Source organism: Ixodes scapularis, unplaced genomic scaffold (genome assembly GCF_016920785.2).
Source record: "Ixodes scapularis isolate PalLabHiFi unplaced genomic scaffold, ASM1692078v2 PGA_scaffold5__190_contigs__length_132052651, whole genome shotgun sequence".
Lineage (NCBI taxonomy): Eukaryota > Metazoa > Arthropoda > Arachnida > Ixodida > Ixodidae > Ixodes > Ixodes scapularis.
The window spans coordinates 16,094,640-16,109,350 of record NW_024609880.1 but is presented as its reverse complement, the minus strand read 5'-3'; positions in this window follow the sequence as shown (position 1 = coordinate 16,109,350).

Below are 14,711 nucleotides of genomic sequence, written 5' to 3'. Positions count from 1 at the left end.
CCGTATCCTCCCCTCCTACTCCGTACCCTTCCCTCCTCCTTCTCCTCCTTCGTACCCTCCCCTCCTCCCACAGCTTCCCCAATGGAGTTTCAGGTAAAACTGTCCTTAAATGACCCCCCCCCCCCCCCCCCCAATTGTCAAGGTCCAGGCGAACTGGTGTATATTGATCATGATGTAAAACCCTGAGATTTGGAATGAAATTTGAAAGAAAAAGTGTAAGAAGACAGAAAAAAGGCGAGAGGACAACGTCTTAAACTCAGCTAACACATTTTATTCCATCCACACCTTTCATAGCCACGTCCCAAGGTCACCACCGACTCCCCACCGATACGCTTCTCCCTTCCCGCAAAGGCCTTCTGAACCCCAAGAGATAAACATTGTTCTCTGCGTACGATGTTGAACACTGGGGCTTCAGAAGGTCTTTGTGAAAAGGGAGAAGCGCATCGGTGATAATTGACAATGACTTCAGTCCACAGCTATGAAAGCTGTGGACGGAATAAACTTTGTTAGCTGCGTTTAAGACATTGTCCTCTCCCCTTTTTTCTGTCTTCTTACACTTTCTCTTTCAAATTTCATTCCAAGTCTCAGAATTTTACATCGTAATCATGACCTCAAAATTAATTCAGTTTCCCCGCTATATTTAACGGGGAAACTGTGACGTCTCATAACGCAACGCCCGCGATTATGCCGACGGCGACGCCGACGCCGCTCAACGCGGAAAGGGTCGCATAAGAGCTGGGCTTTACAATTGAAAGACGTTTACAAATCTGTATCGCGAATTTAGAGCCCACGTCTTGAGGTATTGTGATTTTGCGATATGCCGTCACGGGAGGGTACGCACGAAGAGGAGGGGAGCGTTCAAAGGAGGAGGGGAGGGGAGAAGGGTAAAGGATATGAGAAGGAGGAGGGAAGAGTACGAAGGAGAGGGAGGATTGAAGAAGAAGGAGGGGGTATGGCTTTTTGTAACCTTCCCTCCTCCTTGTCCCCCTCTCCATCGTACCTTCTCATCCTCGTTTTCCCCTCTTACCCTTCCTCCTATCCGCTTCCTCCTCCCCTCCTCATCAGCCCCTTGTCCTCCTCCTCCAGCATATCCTCCCCTTCTCTCAAAGTTTCCCTCCCAAATTTAGCTGGAAAATGGACGCGACGTAACTTCAACATAAATTCAGTTTCCCCGCTAAATTTAGTGGGTAAAATTACGTGACGTGATTTTGTGTCCAGTCAACTATGAACACATTCAGTTTCTCCGCTAAATTTAGCGGGAAAATTGACGTCACGTGACCTCGACACATATTCAGTTCCCCACTAACTTTAGAGGGAAAACTGAATTAGTGTTGAGGACATGTGACGTCAGTTTTAAACGCTAAATTTAGCGGGGAAACTGAATGCGCAGTGTTTCGTTATGGGACATCACAGACCTACACACCAATTCAGTTTCTTTGTTTAAATTTAGCGGGGAATTAAATTTGTGTATAGGCCTGTGAAGTCCCATAATGCAACGCGCGTGGTTGCGCCGACGGCGACGCCCCAAAACACGTAAGCTAGCGCCTAAGAGCTGCGCTCTATACATTTGTGGCCTAGCTGAGTGGTAACGCTCCTGCTCTATAGGCGCGGTCCCAGAATCGAATCCCGCGGGCGACGGACAATCTTGTTCAAGGATTCGGCAACATCAATGACGGATACCCAACGCCCTACTATGACAGCCTACAAAATCAACACCAACCACAACTTCAACATCAGCAACGGACGTCATTTTCTAGTGTTGCGAAAAGTCCATAACATCTGTCGCTGTATAAAAGCTGCGCCACATTTGACTTAGGCAGATCGTCAGCCACAGAAAATTCGTGCCTGCACCATTATTACTTTCTCTTTCGGTAAGCTTATTCCTTCAAAAACTTATGCACGACATGCCTCATTTTCGGCCACATCTGTACAAAATCTTGGGTCCATGTGGTAAGCGAGCGATTTATGCCGTCCCTTCAAAGGACCTACGATCCCTTCGACTTACACGGTAGATAGACGTACCCAAAAGCTATGCGGAGCGCAAGTTCGTCGGCTTCTCGCAAAGAGGTTGCGATGATGTCAGAACGCCGAGCTCTTAGTGGCTCTTTAAAAAAAATATAGTGGGTAGATTTCAAGGCGTCTAGCATTGAGGTCTACCCACTACCCTTTCATTCAAAGCCAATTTGACCTCGGCGTCGCTTTGACGCCGCCGCGACTCCTGCGCAAGGAGCGGACGACTTGCTCTCCGTATAGGTTAAACATCGAATGGGGTCTGGCACGCCCCGAGGAAGAATTAGTGATTCATTTTATTCCCCTTTTAGTTATTTTGATCGATAATCACGGTGAAACGCACCTTGTGCGCCACAACAAGCGTCCTGCTCATTAGGAAAACTCGGGTTCGCTTGTGAGCCTACCGACCGGGAATCTGTAGATATTAGAGAGTTTTAGGGAAGCGTTTTGGCAGATACGAGTCGTTATTAGAGCGTCTCGAGTAGTTTATAGAACGGGTGTTTCACTGTGGGAAGAGCCTTGCCGAAGCTTCAAACGCAAATGAAAGCATTTGTGGTTGTGCCCGGAAGAAATGCCATGGTGGTGGTAAAAGAATCAAGTCGAATTCGCGAAAACAATTTCACAGTGTCCCTTATGTTATCCCAAAGACGACTTGAAGGCGAAAGCCCAAGCGCCGAAGCATTAAAGACAGACACATGATTTACTCGCTCAGTCATCCCTCTTAATCTGCTGAGTCACTCTTCCTAATATGCTGAGTCGCACTTCTCAATGTGCTGAGTCATCCCTCTAAATGTGCTGAGTCATTCGTTGCCTCTTCACCTGATCCGCCATCTGATTGGCTAAGAAACGAATATGAGGTGTTCACAACTCGCCTTGACCTGCTTGTCTTAAGCTGAGTGGGCACTGAAAACTTACGAAACGGAGGGCCTGGCCTATTCCGGCTTCTCGATTCGTTGAACGTCATTATCGTATAAAATATCATTGGCTGCGCAGCAATAATAGAATGCACGGGGCTCGCCACCTTCTCTGTTTCTTAGGTTGTCACTAATGAGAATGCAAATGCGTAATCTACTAAAGTGGTGACGCAGTCGTATCTTCAAACAAGCGAGCCGAGGACCACGCCATGAACAAGTGCGAAATGCATCCCGCCTATACGCCAAAATAATATCATACGCTGAAATAGGACGAGTATGCAGCTCTTCGGGGAAGTGGTCCAAAGTTAATAGAACCACGAGAGAAAGCCCGGGATCATCATGACGCTCGTTCAAACATAATTATTTCATTAACGTTCGCGCCCATCCTCAACATCGCAGCCGGCATTTTTCGAACGCTCGCGGGAACTTTCCGCAAAAGATAGCGCCGTGGCATCATTCTTCCTCAGACCTAAGCTGCCAGCGGGGTATAATGGGCGCGGGCTCAACTCGAGGAAAGCGGAGAAGGAGGGGTTTGTTTTGCACGCCGCGAGATAAATGGCGGAAGCGGGATTTCTTTTAAACTAGGGCGTTTCCGACCGACCGATTAATCATTGGTCGCTTCATTAATACTGTTTACAGAAAGCGCACATTTTTCTCTCGCTTCCAACGCGCGCCGGGGCGGCTCACCGAAAGTTCTTGGAGAGAAAGACGCTTAACTCTGCGATGGAGAAGGTCCCCGGCGGTGTTCTCGGAGGGTCAAAGTTTGCCCCGTGAACGGGTAAATAAAAACTGAACCGCGGAAATGGAAGCAATCGTGGTTTCGGGATCGGAAAATTTAATTGTTCATGGCGGTTAGAGATAACATAAGCGTGCGGGTGGATCGCTGTTAATGGCAGCCAGTGATGCAGAAATGTCCGTAACCCATCGTGAAAACGAGCGTGAAAACCTCGTTATAACAATTGCGTTCAATTAGGGCGCACCGAAACCGGGTTTGGATTCTTTCGCTGGATCTTAACGTGTTCAGGATCGTCGGCAAGAATCGAAGAAGCTCGCGCGTAATTTCGGTTGCGTGTTTCCGGGATGATAATTTTGATCAATCGTAAGTTCCACATTTATTAAACTGTCGAATGGTGTTTGTGCAAAATATACGAGAGAAATTGAATTCCGCGATGATAAACGCCACCATCGCTGCACCGATGTTTTCGAAGAGAAGTAAAATTGCCATTTTGTGGGATCACAACGGAAATTGTGTTTCTTCATTTATTTTATGAGCTCCTCGTTAGACTTTGTTCTCACCTTCGTTTCAAGGTTCATGGTTACGATACAGCCAAAAAAGAGCACATTCTGAATGATAGGGTACCGCTCACGATGGCACAAACCACCAAGAAGTTGTCTCTGTGTTCCAGAAGGACTAAGATTTCCGAACGCATCGGACATTCTGAGAAGCAGCGAACAAATCGGCGTTAATCTTGGTATAGTTATCGTTATAAATACACTCAGGGCACCATGTGGCCTTAGGGTATTCGAATGAAAAACTAATAAATAAATGAATAGTTTAACTGTACTTGTGGAACAAGTAATAGCTCAATCTCAGGGCAAGTATGGATCCAACAAGTCACACTTTAATGAGACGATCAGCAGATGTGTTATCTACTTTTTTCGACCGAAGAAAATTGCAGAATGCTTGACTCGAATAAAAATATATTTTGAGACCGCTGGATCTTTATCACGTAAACGATTGCCAAAAATATACTAGGAAAAAAAGTGGATGATGCAGGGTGCACTCACAACTAATACTTATACGGCCTGCAAGTTCGTCCGCTGTTTGCTCACCTCGTGCGTTTGTTTACCTTCTAAAAGCGCCACGTGATTCTGCCCCCCCCCCCCCCGCCGACAACAGTCAATGACGGCGCGGCTGCCTTGTCATCGCGCGTTTGCTACCCCCCGTTCTCTATGCTACCCTGATTGGAACTCCGATGCGTGAAAAATGCGCATTGGAATACTTACTCGCCGTGTTCAAAAATGCATATCCCTTGGCCAATAAGAAAATTGACGCACCACTTATGCACTGCGTGCCTTTTGCTCTCATTTCAAACGCAACTTGACGTTCTCTAGATACCCTATATCTCGACCAAAACTCAGTGTCACTGAATGTCGGTGCACTTGGGCGAAGGCTCCGATGGGTGGCGAGATGCCCTGACGGCTATTTCCCAGTTGCCGCGGCACGTTGACGTGCGCGGTCGCTGAAACATCTGCCTGTTAGGCCGACACACAAAATTTCGCACGAAGAGGGTAGTTGTAGCCCAGTCCCGTTCCGGGAACGTGTTGCGATGACTTTTCGGGTGTGCAAAGAATTATCCAATATGTTACGTTTTTCGTTATTATAACGAGAAACTATATCTAACACAAAGTAGCTAACATGTTTGAAGCTAAAGCCTATGCAGCCGCCGATGTGTAGACACGCTAATTTGTCTTTTGTGCGTTCGTGTACTCACAGCGCGAGTGTTTACGTTACCCGCATCAGGCGAGCTGGCACACGGCTACGGTCGGGCCCAACAAGACAAAAGTAAGATGATGGTATGTACCAATTTCCTGGTGTGGCCACGAAAACACACGCAGCATTTTTTACTTTCAAAAGACTGAACCTCGTTGGTATTAAAATGTATGTGACATCGCATCGCTGTGCCTTCGAGCGGTGCGGTCACCTTCATGGGCCTCAGCGCTAAGTATGTACCGGCAGTGTGCACGGGAGAACCTGAAATTAAGTAAATAAACATGCGAAGCCCATGCTCAATTTTTAAGTACATGAAGGGCTATTCAGATTAAGACCGTCGGCTTATACTCTGAATGCATTTCCGCGAGCTCGAAGAGGTCTTTGAAAATCTTTAAATGTTACTTGATCTTCACGCCACAGTATCTCTGTTTTGCTACAGGTCCACTTGAATTCAGTCAAATATGAAGTTTTCTAATGGTCACGAAGGACCGTGTCACAAGGCGTGGAGCTGGTCTAGTGAGCTTGAGTGCTTAAATATAAAAAAAGCGAGAAAACAAAGGATTAGATAAGAAACACAGATGCACAGGAACGACTGGCAATAAAACATTTTGCTCCTGCACAAAACCGGAAGTAAACACGAGATGGGAAAAGTACAAGCAAACACGACCAACTCCGTAAAACACCCCCCGCATAAATACACGTGCTTAGACAAACTTGCCGTACCTCAAATAAAATCCGCCTCGTCAGCCACCGCCAAGGCCACCGACGGTGCGATAATACATGTTCGCTTCATCACTTGCAACGAAAAAAACTAGAGATGGTTTAGCTGCACTGAAATTCTAATCTCTTAAAAAAAAAATGAGGAGCACGCGCATCTGTTAGCATTAGCCGCAGGTGCCCGACGGAGAATCGCGCAGGGAATGCTAGTGTTCTCTTGCCCGGACGTTTACACACCCCGGTCTAATATACACATTGCCACAAAATACGAGGATGAAATAATGTCGATCTTTGAATGCGCTGTTGGAATGAATACAAATGCAGATCCTTCACTTCACGTTTCCTTTTCTTTGTCTCTTTCGCGGAGAACAAGGTGAAAATCATTACGCTCGTTGTTTAAAAAACAAACAAAAAGAAAACGTTTTTTTTTAAAGAAGCGGAATGCGCTTTAGAAATCCGAGGACATTCAAAGGGGTGGGACAAAGCCGCCTTTAAACTCTTGTTTGAATTGTGTGATTGAACGACCGTGCGGCGTCCTCCGCTTGTTGGCCGCAGTAGTATTTAATATTCTGCTCTTCCTGCAAGTATAAGAAGATTGAGATTTTGACGAACAGAAGATAAGTAGCTTCGCTGTCAATCAATCAATCAATCAATCAATCAATCAGAGAAACGGGTGATCGCAGTTGGCGTGCACAGCTAGCAGATAGGTCTGTAAAGCACTTGCATGTGCGCCGTTTAGCCAACCTCCTGAGCACACAAGGAAATCATTAAGAATGAAGACGGCTGAAGTTCAGCATAGAAACGGAAATGGAATAAATTTAAAAGTACAAGAACCGATGTGACATAAGGTACAGAAAAAAAAAAAAAAAAAAACATTCCCAAGACTTTTTGTATGCTTCGTCTCACCTTAGTATGGACATAGCCGCGCATGCTAAAATCGCGAACTAGTTGCTTTGGATGAAACCTCTGCGGCTGCAGGAGCTCTAGCGCAGCGAGTGCTACAGATAAGGCAGTCAAAGCTAGCCGCTTGCGCTTGTGCAGCCTTCGCAGTTAGTCCATCCTAACCCGCGACCAAGTATAAAACTTCTAAGGTCGTCAGTCTTTACAGGCAAAGGAGGGCGGGGCGCCCAGGAAGAGAAACCCACAGCTGATTTAGCGACTCCGCGTACTCACAAATACTGCGATTACTAGTATTAAAGGCATTTTTTATTGCTGCCTTTTGTTGTAATAATTGTGACATTCGATACATTACGGGTGGAACCAGCTGAACAATGAAGGAAGGAGAAACAGAAAAGACAATCAATCACTGGACTACCAACTATTTTAATAGATATTAATGGTGGTATACGATGTTTGGACTGTTTCGAAGTGCTTTAAGATGTTATATTTTTAAAATAATAATTGCACGTTACTTTTCGTTTACGTTTTTAACTAAGTTTTACAGACTGATGCATAAACGACAATTTTAAGATTAAAAGAAAACGTGAGAAAAAAAAAAAAAAAACGAGGACGAAGGAGAAACACACGTGACGTCTGCTGCGCTCGTCACGTGTGTTTCTTCGTTGTCCTGGTCTGTTTTTCGCGCCTGCTTCCTGCGGTAAATTCGCACCAACTCTCCCAACTTTGCATTCTTCTATGATAGCTGAAAAGGTCGCCGCCATTTTTGAGCGACGGCGGCAACCAGACTGGTTGCCTGGTTGCCGTCGTCGCTTATAGATGGCGGTACCTGTCCAGAGGTTCGTGTAGATTTGTGTCGACATTTGTTTGGTACCGGACACGATCCTTGGGAACCTAGCCCTTAACAGCTCCGCTGTAAAACTTACAGTTCCGTTTCGCGAGACATCATGCAAATAATAGTATTATTTCTTCTGTCCTGAAAAGGAGACTTTTTTTTAAATATATATATCTATATAACTACTTTTACCCCAGTTAAAAACATTATTAAAACAATTTTTTTGGAGGTATGGACATTTTAGTTTTTGTGAAAAAGTGGAAGTTTACTTTTCGTTTTTCTCTATTCATGCGTTTTTTACGCTACTTACATGAGCTGTGCGATAAGAGAGAAATAAAAGCAAACAATAAAGTTTAGTAAGTTCCGGTGAACATTATTTCAGCGGAGAGATTGAGACTGCAATTTTTATATTAACTTGCTAGGGCGAGTGAATATTGAAACAGTTTAATATGTTTGCGAACGTACACTGTCTGCGGGTGTATGAACATTAAGCACTTCTCAGGGGAATTAAAATATTACCGGAATGTTTTCTCAAACACTGGCCAAGTAGAGATATATGTCGGCACCACATTAGAATAATTTCTCGATTAATTATTTTTCGCCAAAGCAAATTAAATTTTCTCGAGTGTTAAGCCTGAGGCATGAACTAGACGTTTACCAATCAGAGCGGAGAACATCACGAGAGCAGGTAGTGAATACAATGCTAAGATTTTTGTGAATTGTACACCGGGGAGCGGCGCAAATTTCTTGGAAGCATGTCAAAAGTCATGCGCCATCCAGACTGCGACCTTATTCTACGAGTGGTCGTGTTAATTGCAAATACGGTGTCTAGCATTCACAATATCGGGTATAGAGGCAACGCACCTGGTCTCAGAAGCTGCGTATAGCATCAGAAATGTTCCATACAGGTGCCTCGAAACACTTACCGGACCGAAAAAAAAATTCCACTCCGCTTTTTCGGCATGCTATATTCCGACAGCAGTAGACCGATTATGCCTGAATGTTGGGGCGGGACAACCGCGACACATAGCTCTTCCGTATTGTGTTCAAAGTGACCCTGATCACGTACATTTGGTGTATCGCTCTGGCGGTTTGGGTGATTTGAGCAACCACGAACGCGTCAGCTGCTGTCTCTGCGTCCCCTTCGTATCCCTTTCATCGTGGAACTGATGCGCTCTTTGGGGCGGGCTGCTTCCATCTACTCTTCCATCGCCGCCGTCGTCCGACGGATCCCTTCTTCCCGACTGTCTGCGTGTCTTCCCCGCTTGCTCGGCTGCCGCCGTCATTCTTCCCCTTTTCCCGGTGGGGAATTATGTGTTTTGTTTGTCGCTTTTCCTTTCCGTCCTCTCGGCCACTTTTCTTCCGTGTTGACGTCTCTTTGAAGGCGTTGTTTCCTCGACACCGGCAGCGATGACGCGACGCCGGGGATGCTTTTTCCGCCACTTTTCCTTCTGGTCCAGGCATCGGATGTGGCTGGCGGCCCATTCATCATTGAGCTCCTTCGTAAAAGGCGCTTTCTCCCCTTTTCGTCCTTCCCTTTTTTGTTTCCTTGTTTCCCTCTTCTCGAACTCTCTCGCCGTTTTTGTGCTCTTCCTTTACCTTGTCCTGTTTCTACGTTAAAAAATGTCCCCTCTGCCGTTTTTCTTATTACTTTTTTTTTAGGTTCATTTTCTTTACTCTTTTTGTATACCCAAATTCAGAGACATGTGATTTTTTTTCCGGAAATAAGCTCTAAAGTTTTTTTGCTTTTTTTTATTTTGTCTTTTTCGGAGGGGCGGTGATCTGATGCACGAAGTTCGTTAGCGAACCGGTGATTTTAGTAAAGAAGGCGTAGAAATCAGCGCGCGTCCCAATACAAGGGAAGTCTGCACTTTCGTCCCACTTTCGTGGCAAACGCAGTGGTAACAGTGGACGTGATACAGCGTCGAGCTAGACGCGATCGGAGCGCCACCGCTCCTGGCGCCGAGGCGACTCCGGCACGCAACTCCGGAAAGACTTTTGACTGGCACGCATTCGGTCCCTGGACTGAGAAACTGAAATGGTTAGGCGCCATGGAATATGACACAATATGTGGTAAAAACGGTTCCCTACTTCGTTTTCTGGTTTACTTCTCTCTCTCTCTCTCTCTCCCTCTATTTCTTATTTTTCCCCTCTCTGGCTTTCTTTTTTTCTTTTCTCGTGTTCCGAGTTTAGTTTTAAACATTGCAGCTATATCTGTTTTGCGCCTCGGTTGTTCCTAGAATGTGATACTGGTTTTGCTCATTTAATTTGCTTTTATATTGCGAGGCGGGGCTGACTTCTTCCTAAGAACGAACAAAACATGTAGATTAAAAAATGCGATTCTCTCTTAAATTGTGACGAGAACGCTCGTGATTGCGCATAAAATACGAAGAATGATGCTCTCCGTGAACCGGCTTCCATAGGCACTCAATGTTGATATTGCTGTGATGTGGAATTATCGCATTCGAAGTACACGAATATAAATGCGTGATCGTTCCTGTCGCTCTCTGGTTGGAAGAAGAATCGCCTCGTATTTAGATAAGCTCTTAATTTCATTTGGCCAACGTATTTTTTTTTTGGAGCACTAATATTTGTGTGAATACGAATCTAATCTAAACGCTCCCACGCACCTTCTGCATCGACACAAAAGCGAGACTAATGAATTCTATACTTGGCCAAAACGTTTCTTGGCATTTCCGGGGAGCGTTCAAAATGGGAGGGAGAACGCATGCCTGTACCTTCCACTGCATTGCCAAGAAAAGTTGTCACGGAGTATAGTTGCCAAACAAAAATGTGCGTAAGGTGCCACATCATAAACAATTCGGTCCTCCGTCTCCATCGAAACGGTATGCGTGGTGCGATTATTCTTCGGGAATGCAGGAATCCAGAAGAAAATGTATACACGCCTTTTTCGTCATATATTTTTTTAAAAGTTGTAAGATATTATACTGTGGTGAAGCTAGGCGAGTGAAAATATCTGGTAACTTATTCCCACGGCAGCAGAATCTCCATTGACTCTGCCCTATAATTCAACATCCGTACTCATTTCTCAGCTGGAATCTTTTTGAACCGTTCAGGAACCTGTCTTTATAGCGCCATAAATGATCGGTGTCTGAATTGATCATCAAAAATTCCAATAATGAATAAAAAGAAATAGTTGAGTCTACATGTGTACACCACAGCGCACAGCAGGTAGACTGAGAGCTCTCGTTGGAGAAACAAGGTATACCTGGTGTGATCTTCAACCCGGCCTGTTTCGATCTTAGTGGACATTGTGTCTGCATTTCTTTGTGCCTTACTACCATATGACGCGCGTTAAAAACGCTAGTTTAGCAGTGGTATTGGTCGAAATCGTCCTTCTTGAGCGGTGAGACGACTCAGCCTATTTCTAATAGTGATTCACGTCACGCTGCCTAGAAGACATTTACACCCCATCTTTCTTAAACATCTTTGATGCGGTAAACATCGCCGTTTTATATACTACAGCTTCTTTGGGTTTCGAAGTCGCCAAAATAAAATATCTTTTTGTCTCAGTCTAAATAGGCTTGTGATCATTTTCGCAAGTGGTAACAAAGATAACATCCCCCAGTTGCTTTTCTACCCTTGTGAATTAATTTACTTTATTCGGATCTCATTCAAAGCTTTCGAAAGTGAAAATTTCTAGCGATAGATTATGCAAACATATTGTTCCTAAGACAAGAGTGGACTAACGGAGGAAATCTTCAAATCCATACATAAGACTTAATACAACCTTTTGTCGCAAGTTATGAGGTTTTTTTTTTTTTCTTTTTTTTTTTTTAATAACGATGTAATACCCACATCTGGTTTAACGGTAACCACTGAATTATTCAAATGAAATCACACATTATCAAAAGCAGTAGTCTTGCAAATGAAGTCGCACCTAACAACTGGTTTAAATCTTTTTTTCAGGGTGGAAGCAACAAAATTCCACAATCGCTTTGTCAGGCAACGATAGAGTAAATAGGCAGACGCAACTGCAGTCGGCAGAGTGCTCACAACGGCTGACTACCAAGTAGCTCGATCTTAGCCGCTCTACAAAACAAAGCTATTCAAACATAAATAAAACAACGTCCATAAAAAAAAATTGAAACACAGAGAGGAAAGTTGGCGTACGACGCCGCTTTATGCTGCGCCGACAGCTCTCGATCAAGCGTGCACGTGAAATAGATGGGCAAACAAAGCGACTGTTTGTATTGAACCCTCACGCGCAAATCGGGGATCTCATAGAAGCAGGGACAAAGGCAAGTGCAAGCGGAATCAGTCCGTACGTCAGATGGAGCCTCGGTGTTTTTCTGCGAGCGTGGGCTCAAAATTGCTGAAGTATGTTTCGATGTTCTTGGTGTTTTTCTATTCGATGCGTCGATCCATTTGCTCCGCGAGCACATTCGCGATTCAACGAGTGTAAGCGAATACTGTCCCCCCGAGGTGACGCAAACGGACGGTTTTTTTTTTGTCGCCGAGTTTACCGCAGTTTTTACAGTGATGGCATTTTCAATATGGCGTTAAAGCCTTTTACGCACCTCAGCGGCCGCATTATCGTACTATTTTAATAAGGAGCGACAAAACGCGAATTAGGAAGTTTTTTCTCTAACGGCCTGTATGTTTGTACGTTTCTTAATGTGTTCCCAGTCTCGGTTTTTTATTATGGAATTAATCTGGCAGCTCACCTGCGTTTTTTTTTTTTTTTTCTCATTTCAATTGCTTATTTATATTTGCACACAGAAAATGCTATCTCGTTAACATACACTAGACTTCATTTCACCGTAACGTGGCGGGGAGTCAACGCTACTGCTCCTTCGCGCCAATCAGAACGGCGGAGGCGAGGCGCGTGACAGCCCTTCCCAAAAGTACGAAGGCAAGAGCGCAGGACAGTGGAAGGAAAAATGATCCTCTCACCCGGACCCTCATTTGTGCTCTAGGAGTCGCTTTCCGCCCCTGGAAGATGAGCCTGTCACTGCCAATTTCCAGAAAAGTGGGTTTCGCCTCTCCCCCGGCCGTGGATTTGACAGCATTGCACACTAGTGAGATATACCCTCGTCACGGGCTTTCCTCTGCTGCGCTGATTGGCTCGCTGGGATCGTAGCCTTCGCCGTTTGCAAAGTTACGTTGACACGGAGTATTGTAGTACATCGCCTGGGTAGCCGTGTCTCATGGGTGTACTGTGCATATATGCAATGAGCCCAGCAAGGAACGGGCCTCTTAGCTACCCTATATTCCAAATTCCATCTTTTGTACTTGTACGTCCCTGACATACAAAACGGTAAGACACATCCACCTCGATCCTTAGTCACCGACAAAACAGGGCAAATGGACGCACCCGGAACGTGTTTCAAGTAAAACGGCACGCAGTCGAGGGTCAACCTGTTACCGCAGGATTGGAATAAATGAACGTCAGCAAGCCGAAACCTCCCGTTCAACAAACGGCCTGAAATGATCCCAATTTTCTCCCTGATAGTCAAGAACGCCTCTACCTTAACAAAAAAAAAAAAAAAAAAAAAAAGAGAATTTGTTGCAGCTGACATGGTTGCAAGTCTAGACACAATGTCGCGGTGCGTTTCTATTTGTCCGTTATGCTGTGCCTGCGAGTAGTAACAAGCGCTGCCATTCGAAGTCGGCTAAACTCAGTAGTCGAAACAGGTCGACGCTGGCTAGTGAAACGTCGAAATTTTTCACTCCCGTGTCTCTAGACAATACATCTTTTCCAAAGTTTTCAGCGCCGTCCACGTGACGGGGCTCTACGCTTTGGAAAAAATTTATAAAAGTGGCAAGTTCACACTTTCACATGAACTTCAACGAAAGGTGCAAGCTTGAAAGCATTACTTCTGAAAACGCCTTGTTCACATGAGTGCTCGTGAACCCGGAGCAACATACTCCGTTTTACTTGGTGTGAGCCACGGTGGAAGAAATATATTTAGGTGATGATTCTGGCCGCTCTTCCCGCGGGGTAGCGAGCGACCAGATCGTGTTCGGAGCTAGCCTCGTCGAACCAGGAGTAGTTAGTTTCGCGCCGCCGCGGTGGGCGCTGAGCTATGTGCACAGTGTGTATGAGATCCCTCCTCGGCGGCCACGGTGTCGGCGGCGTAGCGTGCTCGCCTTTTTCGCAGTGTGGTGGGGTGGTGGTGGTGTGCGGCCAGTGGCAGGCCTCGTTTTTGGCTTTAGTGCTGTGTTGATCACAGGTGCCACCATCGTGCACGAAGGTTAGCCTTAACTCGAAGAAGAAGTTATGCTATATGTATAATAAAGACGTGCTTCGTTCCCAACTGAAATTCGGTGTACCAGAACTATGCAGAGCGAATGTCCTTGTTTAAAGCTCCATCGAATGACGCCCGCCTGGAGCAGTGACGTCATGCAATCCCGGGGGCCGATCACAAGTTACTACCTAGCGATCATGTTTGTGTCAAGCATTTCCCCGACTGACTGATATCGAATTCGTATCATGCGGAGTGCGGTGGGAGAGTTCACCTCTATGCTGCAAAGAGGCCCGTGCTATCTGTAGACTCTGTTCCGGGCATTTTCCCTGGCTGCCCGAAGTACCGAAGTAAGACGCGGTGACACCACATTGTGAGTGTATAGATAAAAAGTGAGTTATGTCCTATAACCGCTACTACTTTTTGATTTTCGGTCACTGTGTCATCATTTCAGTGAGTATGTCATCATACCGTGTCATCATTTCAGTCACTATGGCATCATAAATAAAAATGTTTTCTGCTCACATGGTTTGTATCTACCACAGTACCAGTTGACATCGTATGTGTAAATCATTTGTAATGCTCATACCTTTCTGCACATGTAAATAATTATTTAGGCCCTACTATTTAACAAT